Here is a 25,821-nt window from a genome sequence, read left to right as displayed (position 1 = left end):
TAAACTAGTTTCACAGTTCCAGAGTTTAAAATCTAGTGTTTTCAAATTAAAATGAATATAATGACTTGATTGATGAACTCTTGGATTCACATTTCTCTGATTATCAGTAAAATATGGCATTTAACAACACAATGTATATTACTTTATTTGAAGATAATGCTTGTCATTGATGTTTTGTTTTTAATTGCAAAATAAATAAATATTCAAATAATATAATTGCATATATGGCATTGGTTATGCAGTAACATTAAAGTTGTTTTAGAGATGAGATTGAGTAAAAAAACAACATTTTGCTGCCTTAATGCAGCCCCCTATTTTTCGTCTTAAAATATGTTGTATACTATATTGTAATGTGTCTGAAATTAACCAATCTATCTTTTAGTAATCCAGTATTATTATTCAATATATTGCGTTGGATTATTATTGGACTATTGTTGCTTCCGTTTTTAATGCACTTCCGTCTGACCATAAATGAGCCAATCAGCTGAACGCGCGAGAACGAGGCGCGAAAGCGACAGTCGTGTCTAGTTACGTATCCTAATTTCTCCGTTTGAACATCGTTTGTAGAAATAGTACGCTTACCCTGCTTTTTGTAGAACTGATTCTTAGTTGTTCGCTATAACTAATATAGTTAACTAATATATAACTATATAGTTTCACGTGGTGAAAATCAATTTTTCGGTTTGTGTGCCTTTACAATTTAATCCGCCTCGACGGTTGACAAGAAGCCAAGATGTCGTCGGTCATCAGTGAAGTAAAAGCGGAATCTACCCAAAATTGGTGAGTGTTCGTAATAAGTGTTCGTTTTATGTTGGCTATATACATTAAATGTGTGCTGATCAACATGAGCGACATTTGTCGAGATTGTTTTGTCGCATTTTAGTCATTCGCACAACGTTGGGGAAAGTCACGACTCTGGATGGGTTAAATTTATTGAGTTTATTGAATCTAACGTTAATTCACTTGTGGTGGGAGAGAGTTTAGTAAGTCATACATTTGAATATAAAAGTCTTGCTGTTTATTATGTTAGATGCGGAATCCAGTTAACGTTAGCTGCTAAGTTACTCGTTTGCCAGTTAAAAAAAAAATAAATAAAAATTATTCACGCTCTCTCTTGCAGACCTGACGCTTTATTGACGCTACCGTATGTAACGTATAGCGATGTAAAATAATGATTATCAATTGATTAATGATCCTATATAGAATGCCAATTCGTTTTATTTTACTTGTTTATTTCTTGTGTTGGTAATCAGAGGCTGCACCTGTTTCAATCTCTCAGATCTCACCTGTGAGAGGTCAGCTGACAGACTCCTTCCAAAAGCACATTTTCTAATTTCCACGTGTTACTTTACTTATACTGTTAATGTAAAATTGCTGTAGTTTCCAGCTGGTGTCTTGAGCTAAACTGAGGGGTTAATGCGGAAGGTTATGTATTGTCTCGTATGTCAAGCTGTGTGGTCCGTAAAAAAAATACAGTATGAAGTGTTCTTAAGATTAAACATCAGCTAAAGGCTTCTTCCAACTTGTATTTTTTTTTATATTAGACTGTCTTGTGTCCTGTCTCCCCACAGCTGTATTTTACATAACCTTGAGAATCAGTTATCAAAAACCTTTACCTAGTGAACTGCTTGGCCTATTCTATGAAAAGCATGAAATTAAACGGCCAATTTGAATTACTGTGCTGCTGCCAGACTAAACCATTGTAAAATGTACAATGTTCAGATGACTTCAAATCAACTAGGCTAAATGTAACGGGCCTATTCAGGGCTCTAGACTAATGGTGCCTTCACGTGCTATGGAAAAGATGATATTTTCCACTCGTGAACTGGTATTTACCAGTGTGTTGTGTTCAAGTGCTTTTGTTGTCGTAATGTAGGTAAAAAAAAATTGGACTCACAGATCCAGACCTGTTATTTGGCTAAAACAATTTTAGATTGCTTAAGTCAGTAAATCATGGTGTCGCTGGCGTACACTACAGACAAAATACATTCACGTGAGTAAATTGCCTGACCGCTCATTACTAGGAGGCTCCTATTGACTGCTAGCTAGCATCTGCTCTGGGTAGGTAACACCAAACCATAACGGTATTTTTAAAACTGACACTGAGTGTTAACGCATTATATTACAATTGTTAATGACACAACATTGTATAGGCTACAAAAACTATCCGCTAACAGTTGCAAAAAACGTTTAGTTGTGTGCAATGCTTATTCACGACTCTTGCGTTGCTCTCCGCCATTTTGAAAAGGTCAAAGGTTATCTCATCTCGGCAACTCGTGCATCAAAATATTCTACGAGTTGCCCAGTGGAAAATACCACATGAGGGGGTGTTCATGTGCATTTTCCACGTCGGCTTTTGGTATTTACCATAATTACCATAGCACGTGAAGGCACCATAACACTTGAGAGCAGTGGCAACAGCGCTTTTAAAGCTACACTGTGATATTTTCCCCCATCTAGCGGTGAAATTGTATATGACTACCCAGTGAATATTAGTTTCTGTTCCTTTCAATTTCGAGGGCGTTTTAACTCCTACGGTGGCCGTATTAATCCAAGATTAACATGGCTTCCAGTTCGACTTCGTCCAATTGCGCCTTTAAAACTATCACCTGTGATCCGTCGCAGCACAGATTTATGTTACAAGGTAAACAATACTTTTTCACCATTGACGTGAGGAAAAGTAACGCAAGTTATACTAGAGGTCGTTCTGGCGTTATGCACAACCATGCTATGGTTAGACAAGTAACTATAAAACTTCGAATTTACACAATTAGGCTGAATTACCTGTCGAGAAGAAAGCAGGCAACTTCGGCGTCCGTTTTAAAATCTTTGCTCCTCATGAGCTCTTTCCATCTGGGAAAAGTTACTCCAGTATTGACTTTGGTCTTGCTGATTTGCCTGTCACATTGACGTTTTAATTCTCTCTTTCGCTTCCTTGGCGACTCTGCTACATGTCCTCGAAAATAGACGTGACCCTCCATCAGCAATCTTTCAAATCTGCCGGCAGTCGCGAGTAATCTCCCCCTCGCATTCGTCTCTGTGTCACTGAGTGTAAAGCGCGAAAGGCGAAGCTTGAATTTACAGGTATGTCCCTCTTTGGCTAATGTAGTTTCAAGATGGAGGGGCAACATGGCGACCGGCATTCGAACCCCTCACCCGTATGTACTTTCAATGGCAGATTATAAATTTAGGAGAATACTTTATATTACTTGAAAGAAGTAAATATACATTAATGAGCACATATATTTTTGAAAGAACTAAGTGTTTTTTGCTAAGAATCAACTAAAAAAAATGACACAGTGTAGCTTTAAGTTCTACAGATGGTGGCACCAGCACCTGATTTGTTGGCGTTGAAGGGAACATTTATCTTAGTTAATTTACTCCTTCAAGTGAACAGTATTAGTGGAATAACGTGGGTTTAAAGGGATAGTTCACTTTGAAATTAATTTTTGGTATGTTTTAGCTTACCTCAAGGGCATCCAAGATGTAGGTGTCTTTTTTTTCGCAGTAGTTTCAATTTTTATATTTTTAGGTCAAACCGTTCTTGTCTGTCAGTCATATAATGCAGGTCTGTGGTCATTATCTCAAAACACAAGCACAGAGTCCAAATTAAAACAATTCCCCGTCGTCCAAATTAAACAATTCCCCATCGTAAGTACACATTGATGGCCTAAGACACGAAACGAGCGGTTTGTGTGAGAAAACAAACAGTATTTCAGTGTTTCCCCTACAATGTATTAGGCAGCGGCGCAGCGCCGCCGCTGGATTTTCAGCGCCGCTGCAAAATCTTCACATGATCAGTAATATCACGACATTCACTTACACACCTAAAAACACTGAAACATGGCGACCGGCGGCGCTGCTAATGTGATGGCTCTGAATCCACTTGTTGACAAGGAAAGAGAAAAATGGAAATATTTTTGATTAGGCTAATGCCACGTTGCCATAAGGGGCCGTTCACTTCACATTCACGTTCACATGCAAATATTTCAAATGTGTGCGCGCGGTAAGCGCTCGTTTTCTCAGGCGCGCCTCTCTTCATGGTTCGTGTGTGTGTGTCGGCGCACTGCGCTATCTGCTCAATGTTCCGCTCCGTCTTTGCGCTGCGCGTTCTGCTCCTTAACGGCCCAAACGCTCCAATCATGTTGGCTACCGATCACGCACTGAAAAAGAAAAATCCGCTCAAATAACGTGACATTTTTCAGTAGTAGACTTCTGTTTGCTGAGCTGGTATAGCCATGCTGGGCAACAATGGTAAAATGACCTGCTCTGATCACATGCTCTGGTAATAATAGCTTTGTATGACTATACTTTATTTTGATAATTAGTCAGTTGCATAGAACTGAATGAAGAATAATATATTGGTGTTTTATATTTTAATATAGGGCTATTTTCTGTCCAATTTGTGTGGACATTTTTCTTTTTTTCCCCTTTTTTGTGTGTTTAATTTAATTAGTGATTCTACATTTAAATATGGATGATTACAAGTTTGGGGGAAATGCGATTAATTGCGATTAATCACAGCATTTTTATTACATTACCGTTTCTTACATTTGAGCCCCTGCCCCTGATGAACTCTTTGCACGTCCCTGGAGGTTAGTGAAGTAAAATAGGCTATGCAAGCTAGTCCCCTTTTAAACTAATGAAAAGTTTCATTTGGATTTTAATGTTCAAAATGTCTACAGGATAAAATAAATGAAAGTACTGGTTACATGATGATGTATCTAAGTGCTAAAGTGTGTTACAGAAAAAAAGATCAGTAGTGCAGGTAAGGTGGAAAGAGTTAAATTTTTCCACTATCAATTTCTACCTTACAGCTGAAAATTAACACAAAAGAAAAACAAATAACAATAATCCTGTCCTAATCCTGTTTGTGAGTTCAAGGTACGTGCTGCAATAATCATGCCTTATGTTGATGGTATGTCAAATTTGTATGTCTCAAAATGTCCATTTCTATCCACAAAACTTGCCAGAAATCATGGTTTAAGGGGTAATTCAAAAAAGAAAATCTTACAGGGGTGCATGCCCCCGGACCCCCCGCGAGCGGCTTGGTAACAACCTCCGGCACGTAACAGCACCGCTGCTGGAAAAATTTATAGGGGAAACACTGTATTTATATCGTTTTTACCACTTATACACAGCCATGTCCGAGTGATCTGACGTGTGCGCAGACTGGTGCATAGATATATACACACTAGATGTCGCCTTGTCTACGGCAGTTTATTGGAACGAATGTCTTTAAGGCGACATCTAGTGTATATATCTATGCACCAGTCTGCGTACACGTCAGATCAGATCACTTCGACATGGCTGCGTATAAGAGGTAAAAACGATATAAATACTGTTTGTTTTCTCACACAAACCGCTCGTTTCGTGTCTTAGGCCATCAATGTGTACTTACGATGGGGAATTGTTTAATTTGGACGACGGGGAATTGTTTTAATTTGGACTCTGTGCTTGTGTTTTGAGATAATGACCATAGACCTGCATTATATGACTGACAGACAAGAACGGTTTGACCTAAAAATATAAAAATTGAAACTACTGCGGAAAAAAAGACACCTACATCTTGGATGCCCTTGAGGTAAGCTAAAACATACCAAAAATTAATTTCAAAGTGAACTATCCCTTTAAGGGGTGATTTTTGGATTCAGCCAGTGACTTCCCACCCCTACTGGCAGTTTGTCTAATTTTTTAAATTATTTAATTAATTCATTTTTTTAATTTTAATCATTTAATATTTCCATATTCAAAACATGAATCTCAAGCATTATTATTTTAACTCCATTTATAAATATAAATGTTTGAATTTGACAAATATGACACGTTTAATAAGATTAGAAAAAATGCCTTTACAAAGGTTAAAAAAAAAATGCACCGGCAAGTCATTTTAAGGAGTCAAATATCGCCTCATTATGGCGGTTGAATTCTTTCTAGGGGTGGGCAATATGGCAAAAATATCATATCACGATTTATTCAGGAAAATCACGATTCACGATTTTTTCAATCACAATTCTTTTTCAAGTTGGTTTTACTATTTTGCAAGTGACTGAGCATTACAGCCACACTAATGTCCCTATTTTAAAAACAAAGCCTTAGTAACGAAATATAAAATAAAAAAGAATGGCAGACAGTAGGCTTGGGTATCGAGTATCGATTGGAACCGGGACTAGCTTTGCGATTTTCCTGGAATCGTTCAAAAGTTAAAATTTTGATTCCTAGTTTCGATTCACAGTCCGCCGACCGCAAGAAGAAACCGCTGTCTTAAGTTACCAATTTGATCATTTCTAGCCCTATTCTGAACTGAAGTAACTACCTAGTCGATTTCAAACTGCCAAATGTTAACTCGCTGAACACTGACAGCTGTAGCCTACTTCCCCACATTAGTTAAACATTTGTAAACTGTAAGTACACACGGCATGGTAAATGCGTGTATTACTAGCACAGGTGTAAGTGTATATGGATTGTTATGCTAAACTGCGAACCGATACATTTTATGAGACGCTGTGTGAGTTGCCTTATTAACTCACAGCGTCTCATAAAATTTATTCAGAGCAAACAACCCTGACGTTAAACCTTAAAAACGTACTTATATGATGTTTTCTTATTCTTCGGTATCTTGCAAGTTGCAACCATATTCTCTCGTCCTCTACTCGTCCGTTTGAAAACTGCGCGCGATGCCGGCGAACGTAAAAAAAAAAAAATTCATAAACACATTTACACATGAGTGTAAACAACCTTATTTAGCCTATTTTACCTGATAGCCCATTTTAGCTGTGAAAATAGCAATTGATGGAGAAGGTCAGACTATTTCCTTCAGAAAGACCGTTGGTTAGCTAGCTCATTTAAAATATCCTAAAATAATTTGTTTAAAATAGATTTGATATTTATATTGTAGTTGAAAACAGCCCTGTGAGAAATTCATATTAAAGTTCATAAAAAGTAAAAAGTTCATAGAATTAAAATTAGAGATGCAGCGATTGATCGGCTGGTGACCGGAATTGGCCGATTTTCACGCGATCGGCCGTGACCGGCGACCGGCCGGTGAGTCTGACAAATACCGATTTTATGCCGTTCAAATGCACTCGGGCGCCGCATGATTAACATCGCGCAACATCAGCATCACACGTGCACACGGAACACATGTAGGAAACCTCGTGAATTACGTCCGTTCAGACCGCAAGCGCATATTTTTTTCCGCCGTGCATGTTAACCAATGAGTGCATTCACAACGGGAGCGGGAGCAGCGCGTGAGCGTCAAGCAGGAGCGTCGCGAGCAGTGAAGCGCGTGTTTCGGCGCCGAGTCTATTTGCTGCACTGCTCACGCTCAATTAAAGGGAAAGCACACTTTTGATGGACAAAATAGCCTAAATAGGGTTTCACAAAAAAGTGCCCAAAATGCACAGAATTTGCGTGTTTTAACAAGAACTGGAGTAGGCTATGTCAGAAAAGTAAACGAACACTAATATTTATAGAAAATGTACCCATTTAAACTTTTTTTATTATTCAGTTTGTACAAGTGATTGCAATAGGCCTGTGTGTGTGTGCTTTGAGAAATATCTTTATACTGCAAGGCTATATTTATTTTATTTTTTATTTATATATTATTTTATCGCCATTCCCTGTTTTCATACAGACGTTTAGTTTGCTAAATACATGTATAAAAAAAATTATTGGATATTGAATGTGAAAAGGAAATGGTTCTTCCATAACACTGCACTTTAGATGTGTGTTAATTACCCACACCTGGAGTAATTTTTATAGTTCTATTTTATAGCATTTATCTATTAAAACATTTTTTTACTATGCAAATTGTAAAATGTTCTATTACAGAAAAGATATAAAATAAATATTTGGGTGTGCTGTAAAGTGGTTAGAAAAATAAAATCGGAATCGGCTAAAATCGGAATCGGCAGGTCAAACTTAATGAAAAATCGGAAATCGGAATCGGCCCAGAAAATTGTAATCGGTGCATCTCTAATTAAAATTGATCTAAACTTTTTTTGACCCTGCCTCTTAAAAGAATCGGAATCGAGAATCGTTTGGAACCGGAATCGAAACAAGGAATCGGAGTCGTTCAAATTCAAACGATACCCAACCCTAGCAGACAGTGAGGTGCTACTGGACATTTTGGCCAAAGTGGCAAAGATAAAAAATCTTTGTCATTATTTTCTTTGTTATTAAAAAAATAAGAACAAAGATACACATTACACAACTTATACAAATGAAATAGTGCTTTATTTTTTCTGATACAGTTGGTGTATTTAGCAGTAGCATTGAAGAAAGTAATTAAATAAACAAATATGAAATTAAAACACTACATAGACTTCACTGTATAAATTATACCTTGATTCTTATTAAAGTTCTCAGTCAGTGAGTGATTTTCTCTTTGTGTTTTCAGTAGGGCTGGGTACCGAGTTCGATACTTTTTAGGTACCGACCGAATTGCCTCGATACTATCGAGTATCGAAAAATGACTTGTTTTTCTGTACCAGATTTCGATACCTAAGGGGTTAACTCGTCAACGTCAGTGCTCAAACAAATACATATGAAATGCACAACGACACGCCTAAAGTCGCTCACGCACATACACGCAAACTCTACACACACGAGACGCGCGGAACTCTGCGCACATACTCATATGAGACGCGCGCGCACACAAACTGTCCACGCACACATTCTCATATGAGACGCGAGCACACACACACAAACTCGCGCACATACTCAATGAGACGCGAGCACACTAGGGCTGTCAACGAATATTCTAAATTCGAATATATATTCGAATAGTTTTAAAAAACAGAAATTCGAACGTGAAAATTAATATTCGAATGTGAATTTCGAATATGGAAAAACACGCCCGCGGAAGCAGAGGCGCGGCTGTCTGCTTTGCGAGTGGGCGCGCGCGCTGCCTGAAGCCTTGTTTATACTTTCGCCTGTCTCCGCAGCGCGAGTCTCCGCAGACTGCGCGCGCACCTCCCCCAAACGGACAAGGCGTTTATACTCGACGCGCTCGCCGTTGTACTATTCTTTGAAACGATAGGGGGCGATTCGCGCTCGTGCGGACGCGTCGAGTATAAACAAGACTTGAGGGACAGGTCACACGAGTCGCACTGTCTAGCACAGCGTCACTGCTGAAAGTTGACAGTGCACTAAAAGACAATGGAATAAATTGCAGTCAGTTTTTCCTTTTTTTAATACAAGCACCAATAATGTAAGTAGCCTTTTTCTTTTTTAATAGCACTTTATTTTTTATGAACCTCAGGGTAAAAGTTCTTTGTTGTCACATTTCTCGGAATTGTGTGCCTCATTTTATTTAAAGTTAAACAGAAAAGTTCCATGTTTACCACAGCTCGCTCGGAGCGTTCAATGTCGGTTCTATACTGTAAAACTTCAATTAATGTTAATACATTTGTTTCAATCACTGAATGAAGCCTGCTATATTTGGGGCAAGAGTCGCGACCTTAAATTGCTTGCACAAAACTCTTGATCAGCACTCAACATGTGCTTATTGTTGTTGTTCATTTAAACCTTTATGCGCAGAGAAAGCGAGGGCGCGCGAGAGAGAGAGAGAGTGCCTGCGAGTGAGCGAGACTGAGGTCTGCGGTCTTGGCCATTATTTAATTTACTTGGTTTTGTGTTGGTAATACATTGTCAAATATGTTTAAACTTAAATTAACTACCTATACAAGTTATGTATGTCTCTTTGTATTAATTTGTCCTGTTATTGACGTAATGCGCGTCATTGAAAAAATGCGCAACCAGATGTTCGAATAGTTCGAATATTCGTGTGTTTTTTAGAGGGAATATTCGAACGTCATTTTTGAGCAATTTTGACAGCCCTAGAGCACACACACTCACAATACCTTAAAGATGTGGAAAAGCCGATCAAAAGTGTGGCTACATTTCTCCATTCTCGATGCCAAGCGTGCGATGCAGTATTTGCGGTAAAATAATTGCTGCAAAGACGGTACCGCGACAGATATGATGAAGCCCTTGACAGTGCACGGAGTAAACATAAGAGCAGAAAGTTGCTCCGTCTTCGACTGGTAACTGAAGAGATACCTGTTGATCACTCTGACAGTGTTTATATTGCAATAATGACCTACTGAATGTACACTGCCATTCAAAAATGTGTTGGTTAGTCAGATTTTTTTTTCAGTAAGGATGCATTAAAGTTATCAAAAATGACCTTAAAACATGTGTAATGTTACTAAAGATTTCTGTTTCAAATAAATGCTGTTCTTTTGAATTTATTTATTCATCAAAGAATCATGAAAATATGTATCATAGTTTCCAAAAACTGTTTTCATATTTCTGAAGGATCATGTGACACTGAAGTAATGATTTTGAAAATTCAGCTTTGACAACACAGGAATAAATTACATTTTGAAATATATTCAAATACTATTTTAAATTGTAATACTATTCCACAATATTACAAGTTTTACTGTATTTTTGATCAAACAAATTCAGGTTTATATAAAAAAATATTTTGTTCCTTTGTGCTTTTTTTTGTTCCTTTCTGGACTGACTAAGGAGCATGAGTCAAACTGAAAAAATAAAACCAAAGTTTTTCTGAGGTAATGTGTTATGTAATCTTGTTAAAATGGATTTCATAAAATTGGTATCGAAAAAAGTATCGTTCAGGAACCGGTATCGAAATCAAGGTATCGGTATTGGTATCGAAATTTTTTTGAACGATACCCAGCCCTAGTTTTCAGGGCTTGAATTTCGGCGCGGGTATTGCGCATCATTTTAATCATTACCGCAGGTCTCCCATTTATAATGCGGGAAATTCCCGCAAACATTGATTCACTTTAGCATGTAGGTTGTATTAGTAAATTAATCCACACAGATTATAAAATCAAATCAGTCATTTTAAAACGCAAACATTGATTTTACCAACCGCGTGAGTGTTCAGCGGTGCTGCGTCTTCTATCGTCTCGCAAAATGGCTTGCACAAGGCAATCGTTAAGAGCTGCAGGCGGCGATAATACACTCTCGCGTTTCAGGAGTCGGGATAGACGGAATTGTCACTTGCATTATCGGGCCAGCATTGCATAAGTAACTTTACCATTTGCACGTCTTTTTAAGTCTATCACGCGATTTTAAACTATTCAGTACTTGCGCGCTGTCTGAGAGATGTTTTTTTCTCTGCACACATACATAGAGTAAAGCCGCCTCACAAACAGCTCGCGGGTAACAAAAGTTATTTTTCGTGGATTATATCGCTTTAACAGTCAAAAACATGCAAAAATTATGTCAATTTCGGTCTTGGTGAGTATCCTCTAAACACAGTCGGTTAGGCTATGTCTTAAATAAGCATAAATCGCACGTGACCGTATAATGAAAACAGGATCCGTGCACTATAGCTCTTAAAGGGACAGCAGACATATGTGTCTGTCATTAATTTGGTTGTCAAAACAACAAAACATAGCTTTCATTTGAAGGAATCAGGATTAATAGCCTATGTATTTAATTTAGTCAGGACTAAAATACTACCCAGTGTTATTTTACATTTGATTACTTTATTCAGTCTCTAGTATTTCTGAATACTAGTGTTAGACCTAAGCAAAAACTTTTCTCTTTATTTCTCTTTATTGGTATCTTTATTCTATTGTATTTATTTGTGCTACTTTTTTCAATTTAATTCAAAGATTGAAATCAAGCTTCCTTGTGTTGTGTAAATTCTTAAGAACAAAATTACCTCATTGTAAAAATGCAATGAGTGAGCATACATTTAGGCGAGATAAATGTAATACATTTTTTTTTAAAGTCTAAACTCCCCCCTCAAATAAAAAATTCCCCCCCATAAGAATCACCTAAGGGGGGATTTCCCCCCCATTTTCCAAAATGAAATTCAGGCGCTGGTTTTGTTGTTTTATCAACATTAAAGACATAGTTCCCCCAAAAATGAAAATTGTCATGATTTACTCTAAGTGGTTTTAAACCCGAATAAGTTTATTTCTTCTTTTGAAAATAAGATATTTTGAAGAATGTGGGTAACCAAACAGTTGCTGGACCCCAGTGTATGTTTTTTCGTTTTTTTTCTCCTATTGAAGTCAATGGGGACCAGCAACTGTTTGGTTACCCACATTATTCAAAATATCTTCTTTTGTATTCAGCACAAGAAAGAAATTAATACAGGTTTGGAACAACATTAGAGTAAATCATTTTTTGGTGAACTATCCCTTTAAGGACAAGCGGCAGCATGTTTACTATAGGCTACTGTCGCTTTAAAACCGGCACGCGATGCATCTAATATACACTCATATGACACGCAACAGATTTTCTCTCAAATGTTTGCTTTCACTTTAACCCCTTAAACCCTGAGGCCATTTTTGGAGTTTTTTGTCTGAGTGACACACAAAAAAGTAAAGACTCATAACTTCAAAACTATAGAGAGGAGAGTCAAAAGGTAGATATCATTTGTTAGGAAACTTTTTATATTTTTAGAAAATATAAATTTTTATTACTTTTGGACAATCTAATGCTGAGAAAATGCTGATAAAAGACAAAAATATTAATATTATTTTTTTATAATTTACATATCTTTCTTATTTGAAATGCAATAATTCAGGAAGGAAATACGGTGGCAAAATAATTCTTTTTTGTGATGTTCCCCTATGTGTGGTCTGCGTGTGGATCGTTATTTTATGATGATAGCATAAAGTAATCCAAAGTTACAGCACTTGGAACAAAGGGAGCCTTTTTGTTTAGTCCTCACACATTTGGAAGGCAATAAAAAAAATGAGTTTTCTTAGTGACATACACAAAACTAAAGACTCATAACTTCAAAACTATAGCAAGGAGATTCTAAAGGTAGGTATCGTTTGAAAGAACACTTTTCAAATTTTTTGAAAATATACATTACATTACATTTGGACATTCTCCTGCCGAGAAACTGCTGATAAAAGACAAAAAATATATATAATTTTTATAATGATAATGCATATCTTTCTTATTTGACATGGAATAACTCAGGAAGGAAATAAGGTAGAAGGAAAATTCTTTTTTGGGGAAGTCCCTCTACATATGAGCTGCATCTGGATAAAAGTTTGTGGTGATTGGATAAAGCAATCAAAAGTTATAGCATTTGGAACCAAGATAGCCTTTTTGTTGAGACCTTGACGCCCCCTCATGGGCATTTTTAAAATTGTTTCACCATGAAGAATATCTTGTCATAAAAGCAATAGATTAAGTTAATTTTGGGCTCATTTTAATTGTATTAATATGCTGTAAAAAATGAAGTGCAATTTTCAACGATTTTTGAATGTTTCATGAGATGTATGATGTTTTTGACACATTGCAGTACATAGTACAAAAAACTATTTTATAGATTATGAAAAAAAATATTCTATTTATCAACAAATAACTCAGCAGTACTTAGGAGTTTTTCGAATTGGCTACATTCACTGTAAAGTTCAGACTCTAAGCTTTCAAATGACACCAATTTTGTTTGAATCAAGGCAATATTTTTGAAAAATATGATAATTAATATTTTCGCAGCTAGGTGGCGTCTGTGGGGCGTCTGCGGGCGGTACACTCCGGTTGAGAGAGACTAGTCAGCACTCGTTCAGAGTTGATCGAAGTAATTAGATGCATTAAAAAGCTGAGATTCTAAGCTTTAAAATGATACCTATTTTGTGTTGTTCCATTCAGTGGTTGCTTAGTAATTTGATTATGAATATTTTTCATGGGGTGGCGTCCCGCCGGCGGGACGGTTAGGGTTTAAGGGGTTAAGTCAAGTCATCTTCATTTATATAGCGCTTTTAACAATGTAGATTGTTCCAAAGCAGCTTTACATTGATAATAGGAAATTAAAGGGTTTTGGCTTTATATCAGCTCTAGAATAAAGTTATTGTCCAGCTAAAGTTAGTTTGATTGATTCACTTCCGTCGCAACGATCATTATTATTAACTTGGGGGGCCGCTAACACGACAACGTTTTAACAGAAAACTCTTTAAGTTCTTTCTGCGCAAACTTAAAAAACGCGAACCAGTGAGAACGCCGATGGTGTGCACATGCGTATTACGAATTCAGTCTGTAGGTATGCACGTTTGAATATATGTGCGCAGGCGTGTAGTCCTTCCCTACAAATCAACCCTCAACATACAACTTGTCTGCCCTTAAAATGAATACAGAATTTTTATCCCTTCCACGTAGCCACGCGAACCGAAATTATCCCGACAACGCTTTATCTGTAGGAGGGGAGGGGAGGACTTTAGACATAACCAACTCTGTTTATGTAAACCTTGTGTGTATCTGACAGTATTAGCGCAATGAGACTCTAAAGATAACTTAGTCCAGCAACCAGGCGCTGTTTGACAGGCTTTTAGTCGTGTTTCGGATGTATGCGGTCAGAAAAGCGTACGTTAGAACTAGGGGTGTGCCATATCATACATCCACGATAATACCGGTATAAATTTTTACATGATAAAAAAGTGTCATATCGCGATATCACTGATATAGCGACGCAATGACGTATGGTGCATTACGTTCCCTAGCACGCACAATAACAACACCTGTCTGAGCGTGAGAGCAGCAAGTCAGCCTCCAATGATGATTTAGTACCTAAAAAGGAGCTACTTCAATAGTAATTTTAATAATTCCCGCAAGTCTACCACTTATAATGCGGGAAATTCCCCCGCAAACATTGATTTTACCAACCGCGTGAGTGTTCAGCGGTGCCGCGTCTTCTCTCTCTCGCTCTCAAAATGGGTTGCACAAAGTCAAGCGTCAATACCACACTCTTGTGTTAAGCATTCAGGACATGACGGAATTGTCTTTTGTCACTTGCATCGTAACTAAAGTTTATCATTTTCACTTCTTTGTAAGTCTTACGCGCGCTCTCTGAGAGATGTTTACTCTGCGTGCATACATACAGTAAAGCCGTCTCACAAACAGCTCGTGAGTAACAAAAGTTCTTTTCCGCGGATTATATCGCTTTAACAGGGGGAAAAACACGCAAAATTGTGTAAAAATTCCGGTCATGGTTAGTATATTCGTAAATAGTCGGTTATGTCTGAAATAAGCATAAAACGCGTGTGACAGTGTGACAGACAGTAAAACAGTAATGGATCCGGGCACTAGCTCTAAAAGTGACAGCAGCCATGTGTCTGTCATCAATGTTGTCGTCAAAACAACAAAAGATAGCTTTCATTTTGTAAGGAATCAGAATTAATAGCCTATGTATTTAATTTAGTCAGAACTCAGGACTAGTGTTATTTTACATTTGATTACCTTATTCAGTTTCTGTAGTATTTCTGAATAGTGTTAGACCTACCCAAAAACTTCTCTTTATTTGTATCTTTATTATTTTGTATATATTTTTTGCTACTTTTTTCAATTTAATTCAAAGATTGAAATCAAGCTTCCTTGTGTTGTGTAAAATCTTAAAAACAAAATTACCCAATTGTAAAAACACAATTACTGGTGAGATAAATGTAATAAAAAAAATTGTCTAATTTTTTTTTTATATCGTCATAAATATCATTATCTCAAATATTCTTGAAATATCATGATATAATTTTGAGGCTATATCGCCCACCCCTAGTTAGAACAGCTCACCAGCACGCGAATGAAATGTTTAACCGGCAAGGCTTTAAAGCACATTCAAATAGTGAACTTTTATGAATTGCAATGTCCTGTATCTCTGCATTAACGTGATGTGAATGTACGTCACGTTGTTGAGACAGAGGCGCCAGAACCGCAACTGATGGAATGACCTGTAACACGATACTACGATATTTCTTCAAAAGCAGATCGTGGAGACATTTTAATCGTCCACGATAAAAAAACATGATCTCGTACACTAGGGATGCTCATATTGACCGTTTAACCGTTAACCGAAAGTAAAAATTGACCGATTAATACTATCAATTAAACGGGTTTTTTTTCAAGTTTCTTTTTTTTAGTTTGCTGCATGGTTTAAAAATAAAATACAATATAGCTTATATTTATTAACTCACGGAGCGCGTCGACACGCGCAACCACACACGTCTCTAGCGAGACGTTACCTGTGTATTCCCGGGACATCTGTCCCATCGGAGAGTGTGTTTTCTGCCGCGGGTCTGGCCCATCCACACTACTGCGTTTTCGTTTAGAAACGGAGACCTTTTGCTACGTTTGCACCTCCCGTCCAGACTAAAACAGCAAAAACGAAGACCTAAAACGGAGAAGTTTAGAAACGCTGCCGACCCTGTTTTGCGTTTTGAATCTCCGGAGGGCGTTTTAGTGAAGACGGGTCAAAACGGAGGACTTTAGAAACAATGAGAGGCTCACGCTCGGCATTATGATTGGGTGTCATGGAGTATACACAGGTAATATTCAGTACCAGTAAACTCCACCCGCTGGAACAGTTAATTCTTACAGTAAACTGCTGCATCTCAGGCGCGGCTCGCGCGGTAAACGCGTGCATGTTTATATGTCATTTTGACACAAATACATATTAATAAATGACATTTTGATGTTTGAAAGTCTCTAGGTTTACACCGGCACGCGCATGCCCAGTGTTGGTGAATGGTCACGCGATCCGCGTTTTCAGTCGTTTTAATGTGGACGGAGATCAGTTCTAATACGCAGCTAAAACGCTGGTGTGGACGGAGATCGTATTCGTTTTAATTCTCCGTTTCTAAACTAAAACGCAGTAGTGTGGATGGGGCCTAACGTTAACTGTCAACAGGCTGCGCTCCAGACTGACCCCACATCACGTTGGTATGTTGCTTTTTTAAAATAAAAATTAGACAAGGTGTTTAGGTAGGGCTGCTATTTTTATTTAACGAAAAATCTTAGTCTAACGGAAAAAAATGGCCTGTTTTTGAAAGCTTTGTTCAAACGGATTCATTGTTTTCTTTTTGTCATCTTAATTTGTTAATTAAGTAAAAAAAAAAAAAAAATTTAGTGTAGGCCTATTTTGTTTTTTATTTGTATTATTTTATTCAGTTTTTCTCTCACTGTCAGAAATGCTGCAGATGCGTGAAAATTTAAACTGAATCCAGGTTCTGTTGTTGATCTGTTCTGTATGCTGCTGTTTGCACTTTGCACATTAAAATAAACCCTTTGATAAAATAATGTTTGTATTCGTCAATTTTATTTGCCAATTGAATATTATAATCTTATCAGTTAACGGTTAATAATCGATTAACGTGCGGCGGTTGTCGGTCGGGAAAATTTATCGAAATGAGCATCCCTATCGTACACCCCTAATTTCTGGCATTGATCAGGAGGTGCTCCTAATTTTTTTACTGTGCTGCTCTTACATTTTTTTAAACACACCGACTGAACGCAACTGTCTCTGACTCAATTCATTACATTCATAATCGGCCTTACAGTCGTTAAGTGTGTCCCCGGCTTTAGTCAACTCAGAGTTGCTTGAAACTCCTTATTGAAATGGGCCCCATATCTGTTACCAAGCAACCAACAACACACAAGCAGCTGATAAATCTCTAGTAAATGCTAGAGATTAAAATGGAGAAACAAAATGTGTGCTTTTAATTAAATGCTACAGAAAGAAGTTTTGAAAAGCTTGGTAGGAAAGACAAAGCCTATCATTATATTTATTGTGACTTCGTAATTTGCACATTTTGTCGTCAAAGTGCAGCACATCTTTTGGGTGTTCAAAAAGTCTTTCTACCAAACATCGCCGTTCTTCATCTTGTATCATTAATAAATGTGCCACCATTCTCAGACAGGGCTATTGTTATGCAATTTTTATAGTTGGCGTTCAAATAATTTTAAAGTTAGGAGTAGTAGGGTTGGGTACTGAAACCGGGCACCGATATGGAACCGGTACCCAAGTAACCGGTCCTGTAACGCAGATTTCGGTGCCTCATTTTGGTGCCACTTAAATGCCTCAGCTGTCTGTTGAAATATTTGCCCTCTGGTTCTTCGAAACAGACGTAAGAAGCATCATCACTGCATGTGATCGCTAGTTAACCCTTTGACGAGTACGATCGTTCACAACGGTGTGATAAGAACATTCAGATGTGATCATCAACTGCTAAATTCAAATTTGCGTTTGTGCGTTAGCTGGCGCTGAGACAGATGCTCTCAGCGCTTTCATATATGACAACTATTCAGTTTTTTCAACCACATAAGGTTTATTTTAGATTTCAGACATTTAAATACACATAAGTACTAACAAAACAACATGTATAGTTTGTAAAATACACACTGATGCCTATGGAAGCGGCAATAACAATCCTTTCAATTATAAATTGATGACGTGTACACACTGTGTAGGTAACTGTAAAATTTACTCTATTCTTCTCACACTTCACCAGCCACTTACTTTAATAATTTTCGGGAGAAGTGGATGAATTGATGTGTTGTAGGCCTAAATCTGACATATAGGCCTACAATTCTCTGAACTGCCGTGTGTACTAACATGGTGACCATTGTGCGTTAAAGATCAACTAACATGAATCATGATAATTATAAAGGTTTCTTAAATTACAAAATACATTTACTTGTATGTATTTAAGAATAAAAATTTCAGCCAAGGACTGACTGACGTGTATGGCAAGTCACCATTCTCACCAGAACAGGTTATTTAACCATCCAAATGATTTCTAAACGGATTTATTAAGTTGAAATAGTTGCCAAGTTCCCCTTTAAATAATGCGATATTCGATATGCGATACGATAATGCTTAAAGTGTGTAAAATGAACTTAAATTCTTTAAAATATATTTTTAATTATGTAACCTGCATATGTGTTTCACATTCTTTTTGTGACAAGAAAACATCCCTAAAACTTCTGAAAGTGAACAGCAGTGTTTTGCTGTAGCATAAGAAGTAAGAGTTATTTTAACATCAGTGTAAACCACGGGGTTTAGGGTTTCAGGTGGGGCCTACATTAGGTTTATTTAACAACAGAAACTGAATAATCAAATGTAAAAATAAAACACTGCTTAGTTTTCAGGCCATCCTTAAAAATATTCTTGTTTGCCGTAACCCGACCGACCCTGTCAATTTAGGACCGACCCAATTAATTTTTTTTTTTTTGCCAGTTGTAAACTTGCGTTAAGACCTACCGATTTTTTTTTTTTTTTTTTTTTTTTTTTACTCTTCAAACAACTAATACAAATGCAATAAAATATTAATTATATTTGAGTAAGTATTGTGAATATAAATTGCCCATACGCCTACATACAAACGTAGGCTACGCTCTTTCTTTTAAATAAAAACCCGTGGCGTCATCTATGATTATAAGGGCTGTAGGCTATGCGAAATGAAACCGAAATCGCGACACTCAGGGCCACGAACCAGGCGGGTAATCCATCGACCGGAAGTTGAAGCCGGCCGCGTGCCGCCATCTTGTAGCAGAACTTCACTTGCGTTAGCATTCCATTGACTCTCATTCATTTTGGCGTCACTTTGACAGCGAATAACTGTACATCTGAGGCGTTTAAAGACTCCATTTGTCCATTATTTATTTCTAAAGAAACACGACAATGTATAAAGGGCTCCATTACCTTCTATGTTACATTATGGCCCCGTAGAAACAGTTTTTGTAAAAATAGGCTAACGATTGCGTCATAACCACTCGACTCTGTCGCACAGTAGAGAAATTACCGTACAGACAGGAGGAGAAGCTCGCAGGCAATCGGGGGGACGTCAAGGGAGAAGCCCATAGATATATTATACTGTCAAAATAATTAATCAGAATACTTACTCCTGCTCACTCACGCCAAAGAACTCTTTGCTCATGCTCGCCGTCTCTGCAAGATTAACGTTGGCAGTTTGCACGCACAACAACTAGAAGATTTACATCTGTATGACAGGTTGCTCACGTCATCAAGCTTAGTTTGAGTCGGTTTGAGTCTGCGTGTCAGGAAAAAAAATGGGCGCTAAAAATGGGCTTCACTTGTCTCAATTGAGTTCCATTGAGATGGCTCTGTCCACTTCTTATACTGTCTATGCCACGAACCTGTGTTGCGGCGTGAGAAGGCAGAATCGCCACACACTAGGGCTGGGCGATATGACCAAAATCTCATATCACGATATAAGTCATCTCATATCCCGATAACGATATATATCACGATATAGTACCTTTTCTATAAATTCAATCAATTAATAGTTTATATATATATATATATATATATATATATATATATATATATATATATATATATATATACCACATGGAAAATACTTTCTTTTAATATATATATAAACTAAAATAATAGTATATATATATTTATATATATATTAGGGATGGGCATGATTAATCGACGATCGATAATTGATCGTTAAGAATTTCGTCGATCACGTTTATTTGTTATCGATTAAACTAATGCAGGTTGCGTTGCGTAGTGTGTCTTGAAGCAATGGAATTAATTTTAGCGCGGAGGTACCTGTGCATCCCGGCAACGTCAGTCCCCGGCTGCCCCGGCTTGACAGTCTCACCCCAAAACGTCATATACTGACGCGTCTTGACCATGCGTCAACATACGACGAAAAGGGTACCCCCATAACGTCCATGTGTGACGATTCGGGTTATGGGTAGGTTTAGGTATGCGTTAGGGTACCGCTAGGAGGCGCTGCTGGTGCGCTTCTGTCTGCGTCTCATATTGACGTTAAAGGGGTACCCTTTTCGTCGTATGTTGACGCATGGTCAAGACGCGTCAGTATATGACGTTTTGGGGTGAGACCGGGCTGCTCAGAGCGGGTGTTTTCGGCGGCTGGACTGGCTGTCACCAGGTTGCGGTCGCGTCTGATCCCAGATCATGTCAACATGCTTATCTTTCTCAACAGAAATCAGTAGACTGGTGCAGAAGTTCTATGGGAACTTCATGCGTTTTCTCAGATCGGATAGCTATCTGATTTATCAAAACGATTCCATTTACACCTGGTCACATAAATGTGTTTTTGCAAAACGGATATAAATCCGATCTTGAATTCCCGCGCTATATGCATATTTAAATTGTTGCACGTCATCGAATGCAACTGATATGAGCTGCATTTTATTGATCATCAGCGAAAATTTCTAAATCAAAGACCGCAACAAGATATTGCGGCAACAGCCCTGGTAAGATCATTTCGGTTCTTTACTTTTAATGAAGATGATTGTGTGTTGATGAATGACTTTCACTTTGATTTGCGATAGTTTGCACGTTAGCTTGATGAATAGATGCTCATCTGTGGTGATGCGTGTTGAAGTAGCGTCGTCATATCTGGATATAACATGACATATAGCCTATAACACGCTCTCACACGTTTATTTCTTATCATTTTTGGGATAAGTCAAATTTACATATGTGGTTTCAACAACCAGATGCATTTACTCTTGTCCAGTTTCGTCTGGAATGCGTCTCATATATAAAGTATAAAGTGGTTTGAGCGATCGGATTTAAATCCGTCTCGAATGCGTTTCGGAGGGCATTTAGATTTGGTCTTTTCACGACCGGATAGCTATCTGATCACAGAAAACGGATGAAGTGGCCATGGGTGCTCGCAGCTGCAGGTTCCGCTGGTTTAGAGCACCGCAGGAATCTTCAAGTCTACCGAACGTCCAGTTTCACTGCCACAAGTTGATCTTCTTGTAATAAAGATCTCATCGAGGACAAACAAACTGTATTTTTGTATTTTCATTGCATTTTTAATTTATAAAAAGTTAAAGAAATAATAAATTTCAATATAAAAATATTAATGATTAATCGATAGTCGATCGTTAATTCTCCCGACGATCGACTAATAAAATTTAATCGAATGCCCATCCCTAATATATATATATTGAGTACTCATTCATATGATTATTTTTTCTCCCTTTATTTAGAATTTTTTGGCAAATGTTTGATTAAGAATGTAGAAATATAAAATATGAATGAAATATAAAACAGTTTTCAAAAACAAATGATTGCAGGCCCAACATAAAATATTGATATATAAAATGCCAAATGTAAACATTGTACTTTCAAGTTTAAAATGTAGCAGCAATTCTCAGAATCTGTTCAATGAACGAAAACAAACGAACAAAATTTTGACAGGAACATAACCAGAAAAGGAAACAAAATCTAATTGAATCGTTCACAGACACACTTATTTGAAAAGGCCATTAACCGGTTATTAACGTTATTTGATCATTCTGTTAAATATTTTAATTTGGCAGTCAACCAATCACGAATTCAAATAGTAGGCTAGGCTACTGTGCAAATGTGATATTGACGCATAGCCAATATCAACGTGAGTGAAATGCCCGCGCTCAGCTGTCAAGTCATATAGTAAGTCGCAATGGCAATGCGCTGGCGTTAGTTTTCCCGAGGATGTATATGCTACTGTATATGTCACCAAATGTCAAACAATTAGGCCTACATTTCAGTGAAAATGAATAGCAGGTAATATGCAACTTTTTGTTTTTGAAACCAGCGAAAATTGCAGGATAGTGTAGAACATTGATTCACACAATGTCACATCACGCACTTAAAGCGCTTCTGTGAATGGAGGAAACAGAATAAAACGAAATATATAAAACTAATATATAGGCCTATATGCAAAATATAGGCTATTTCACTTAAATAATTACAGATTAACAAAACGAAAGGAACATTTTTGCTGGCCTCGGTTCATGCAACGGGATCCAAAGTTCACGTAAAGGAAAACAAGACGGCAGAAAACGGCATCGTGCTTGTTTTCTGTATTTTACAAAAACTATACAGTTTTGAATAATTTTATTTTGTTGTTGCTTCTATCCGTATGACTATACGGAGTAACAGGTCCCTCAGAAGGACAACAAATCCTGTGATCGCGCCGACGCCTCACACGCGCACACGTTCTAGCATTGCTAACTTGACATCGCAGTAGAGGTCTTCACGGGTCCAAAAATTCGTGCCCGAACCCGAAAGAGACCCGTAATGTGCTACAACGAACCGACCCGGACCCGTCTATTATTTCAAAAGCTGGACCCGGACCCGTGCAGATCCGAGAAATGCCTAACCGGACCCGACCTGGACCCGTCTATTATTTGAAAGCTGGACCCGAAACCGCCGGGAAGACACAGACCCGACTGGACCCGATTGTCACATATTCCACCTTAAACTGCTTACAAGTCAATAAACCTGTTGCGAAAAATACAACTTTTTGTCTTACCTAATTTAAGGAGCCGTAGTAGCGTAGTAGGCTGGTCTCCTCTCCCTTCCTTGTAACGTTACCTGACTGGCTGTGATCATGCATTACAATCCTCCGACAATTATCCATGTTATTCCTCTCGTTATTCCAAGTCCAAGCTTAATCCACTCATTATTTCAGCTTCAATAGTCCACTTGATGTCACGGTGACGGATGACAAATGCAACTTTGCACATGTAACTTACATTCTGACTCGCGTTAACTCGCATATTAACTTTGACTGTTTGCCCTTTTGAACTATAATAACGATTGCTTGTTCAGTGCCATGGCCGCTGACGTTATTTATTTGCTATCATCTCCGTGCTCTCTGCTCTGCATCGAGTCTGAATCTGACCACTAAAACTTTAAGATTAAACAAGACGGTTAATTTATATTGTAAAATCTAAAGCGCGGTTTGGCGGTCCCTCACTGAAGCTCTGGTAACTGGTTGCCATAGAAACATGACACGCGCTTGAGACTGCACATGCGCGCTAGCTGGATCAACCTAAAATAATGCTTTTTAACGCAATTTATTTTGAGTGTCCTAATTTTACAAGTTGCAAGTTACAAAAAAACACAAGCAGTGTCTAATCACGGCCGGTTTTTTTCCGCGTCTGATCTGATGACTCCGATCGCACGGGTATTACACACAATGTTAAACAGACCCGGCTGATCATTTAAAATATAGACCCGAACCCGTACGGGTCCCGGGTCGACGGGTCTCGGGTTCACTGTGAAGACCTCTACATCGCAGCATGTTCATTATCAAAATAAAATAGTCAACCAAACATATAGAAAGTTAACCAAACCATGTCCATGCTACAGAGGTAGCCCCTCGTTTAGGAACGAGCTCCTCGGTTTGTCTTGGCTGGTCCTCCTCCTGCTCGGAGCCACCCGGTTCTGTCTCCCCTTCACTCGCCATTATTCACGTTTCTGCCTGCGTCCCCGTGGTTGCGTGTAAGATTGCAGTCATCCAAATGATGAAAAAGTTTTGTCGTAAACAATGTTTTTTGCGACACCACGATATAAACGATAGAGCATAATATGAAACAATATACTTTTTATATCGTCCATACGATATATATCGTCATATCGCACAGCCCTACCACACACCCCTTCCAACTCCCAGAGTTACCCTTCCCGTCCAGATCCAATACTACCACATCTTTACATTAGCCTACTATTGGGGAGTTCCAGCGTTATGGACGTGACATTTGTAGTCAAAACTTGAAATATAAATTATCAGAAAATGCGTTTAATACTAATATATTGAAACGTCTGTTTATACATCCATACTCCCTTAACCCTCTGGGGTCTGAGGGGTTTTTGGGGTCCTTGAGATGTTCTGACATGCCCTGACATTTGTGCTTTTTTCAGTTGCTTATAAACATATTAATGGCAAAGGTATAATTACACTCTATTTAGCACAAACAGGGCTACCATAATATGTGAGCAACATGCATGTACATGTTTGTATTTTTGAGAGAATGTTTATGCATGGTTATTGAAAAAACGAAAGTTTCTGAAATAAGGCCACAAAACACATACTAAATATTAGGGGTGGTTAATCTGTCTGATTTCCCGATTCGATTACGATTATTGAAGTCCCGATTCGATTACAGTCGATTTTCGATTATTAACGATTCTCGATTAGCGATTATTGATTTTCCATTTCACAACAGTAAACGAAAATACACTACAAAGTGATTGCAGTATTAAAAAAAGTCAGCTGCTGAATTACTTAACTCTTTTATTGAGTAACAACAACTCAAAGCACTTTCTGTGTCGTGTAGTTATAACTTCAGAATTATTTTTATGTAGCTTATGTTCTGTAGAACACAGAAATGAATACATCACATTGTGTTGTGACTCATCAAGTTGAACTAAACAATAACAAATAAATGAAAGGCTTATTTCCTTTAGGAAGTAGATCAGAACCAACATACTGTAGAAATTGGACAATTTTCTTCTAGAAAGACAAGGTGTTCAGGTGGAAGAAGACTGCAGGTTGCAGTCGAAACATGTCAAGGTAAATAAAAAGTTTTTTCTCCACCTGAACACCTTGTCTTTCTAGAAGAAAATTGTCCAATTTAATCATTAAGAAGACAAAATGAACATTTTTGAACAACTTACTGTTGCTTCAATTAGTAACATACAAAGCCACTCTTATACACAACTAAATAATAAAGAGTTATGACTTGAAATGTTTGCTGTATACTACAATCAAAAACAGCTTATACAAAAAAAGTGAATGAACATCTGCAGAGAGCACAGTCAAAATGTAACTTTTTGTGACTGAAATTGCACATATTGCAGTATAACGTACGTATAACAGATCGGTTTACACAGTGTACTGATGTGAAAACTAAACAATACAGAAAGCAGCTCTCATACAAAAATACTAAATAGGTAACAATGAAATTGCCAATTTTACATTGGCTAGCTTTTAACGAAGAAGGTGCCGTTCGAATTTGGCGCTCAGCCATCATGAGTCTGTTATGTATGTGCGCGACTCTGTTATGTGCACGCCACAGACTGTCCGCGCACTGCACGTCCGCTTATAGTTCCGCCTTTTGCGTTCCGTCAATATTACGTTATTAGAAAAAAAAATATAATTTTTTTTTTAGAAAATCGATTTTTTTGACATTTGTGAATCGATTCAGAATCGTCCACGTCCGCATCGCGATGCATCGAATAATCGATTTTTTCCC

The 25,821-nt window shown here is 37.8% G+C and overlaps 1 protein-coding gene and 1 long non-coding RNA gene across 6 annotated transcripts in view; one reads left to right on the top strand and one right to left on the bottom strand.

Moving 5' to 3' along the window:
- The window catches only part of LOC309482786, a 223,295-nt gene that overhangs the window by 187,423 nt on the left and 10,051 nt on the right, over positions 1-25,821 (bottom strand). The window lies entirely within an intron of this gene.
- tdrd6a (tudor domain containing 6a) overlaps positions 117-25,821 on the top strand; it is a 49,819-nt gene continuing 24,114 nt past the window's right edge. For all 5 annotated transcript variants that reach the window (XM_082148146.1, XM_082148145.1, XM_082148144.1 and 2 more), the window contains exon 1: positions 117-780. The gene's annotated coding sequence lies outside the window, so the exon portion shown is untranslated. The remainder of the gene's footprint in view (positions 781-25,821) is intronic.

Source organism: Leuciscus leuciscus, assembly GCF_965113295.1.
Source record: "Leuciscus leuciscus genome assembly, chromosome: 19".
NCBI lineage: Eukaryota > Metazoa > Chordata > Actinopteri > Cypriniformes > Leuciscidae > Leuciscus > Leuciscus leuciscus.
This window is presented reverse-complemented; position numbering and strand designations above follow the sequence as displayed.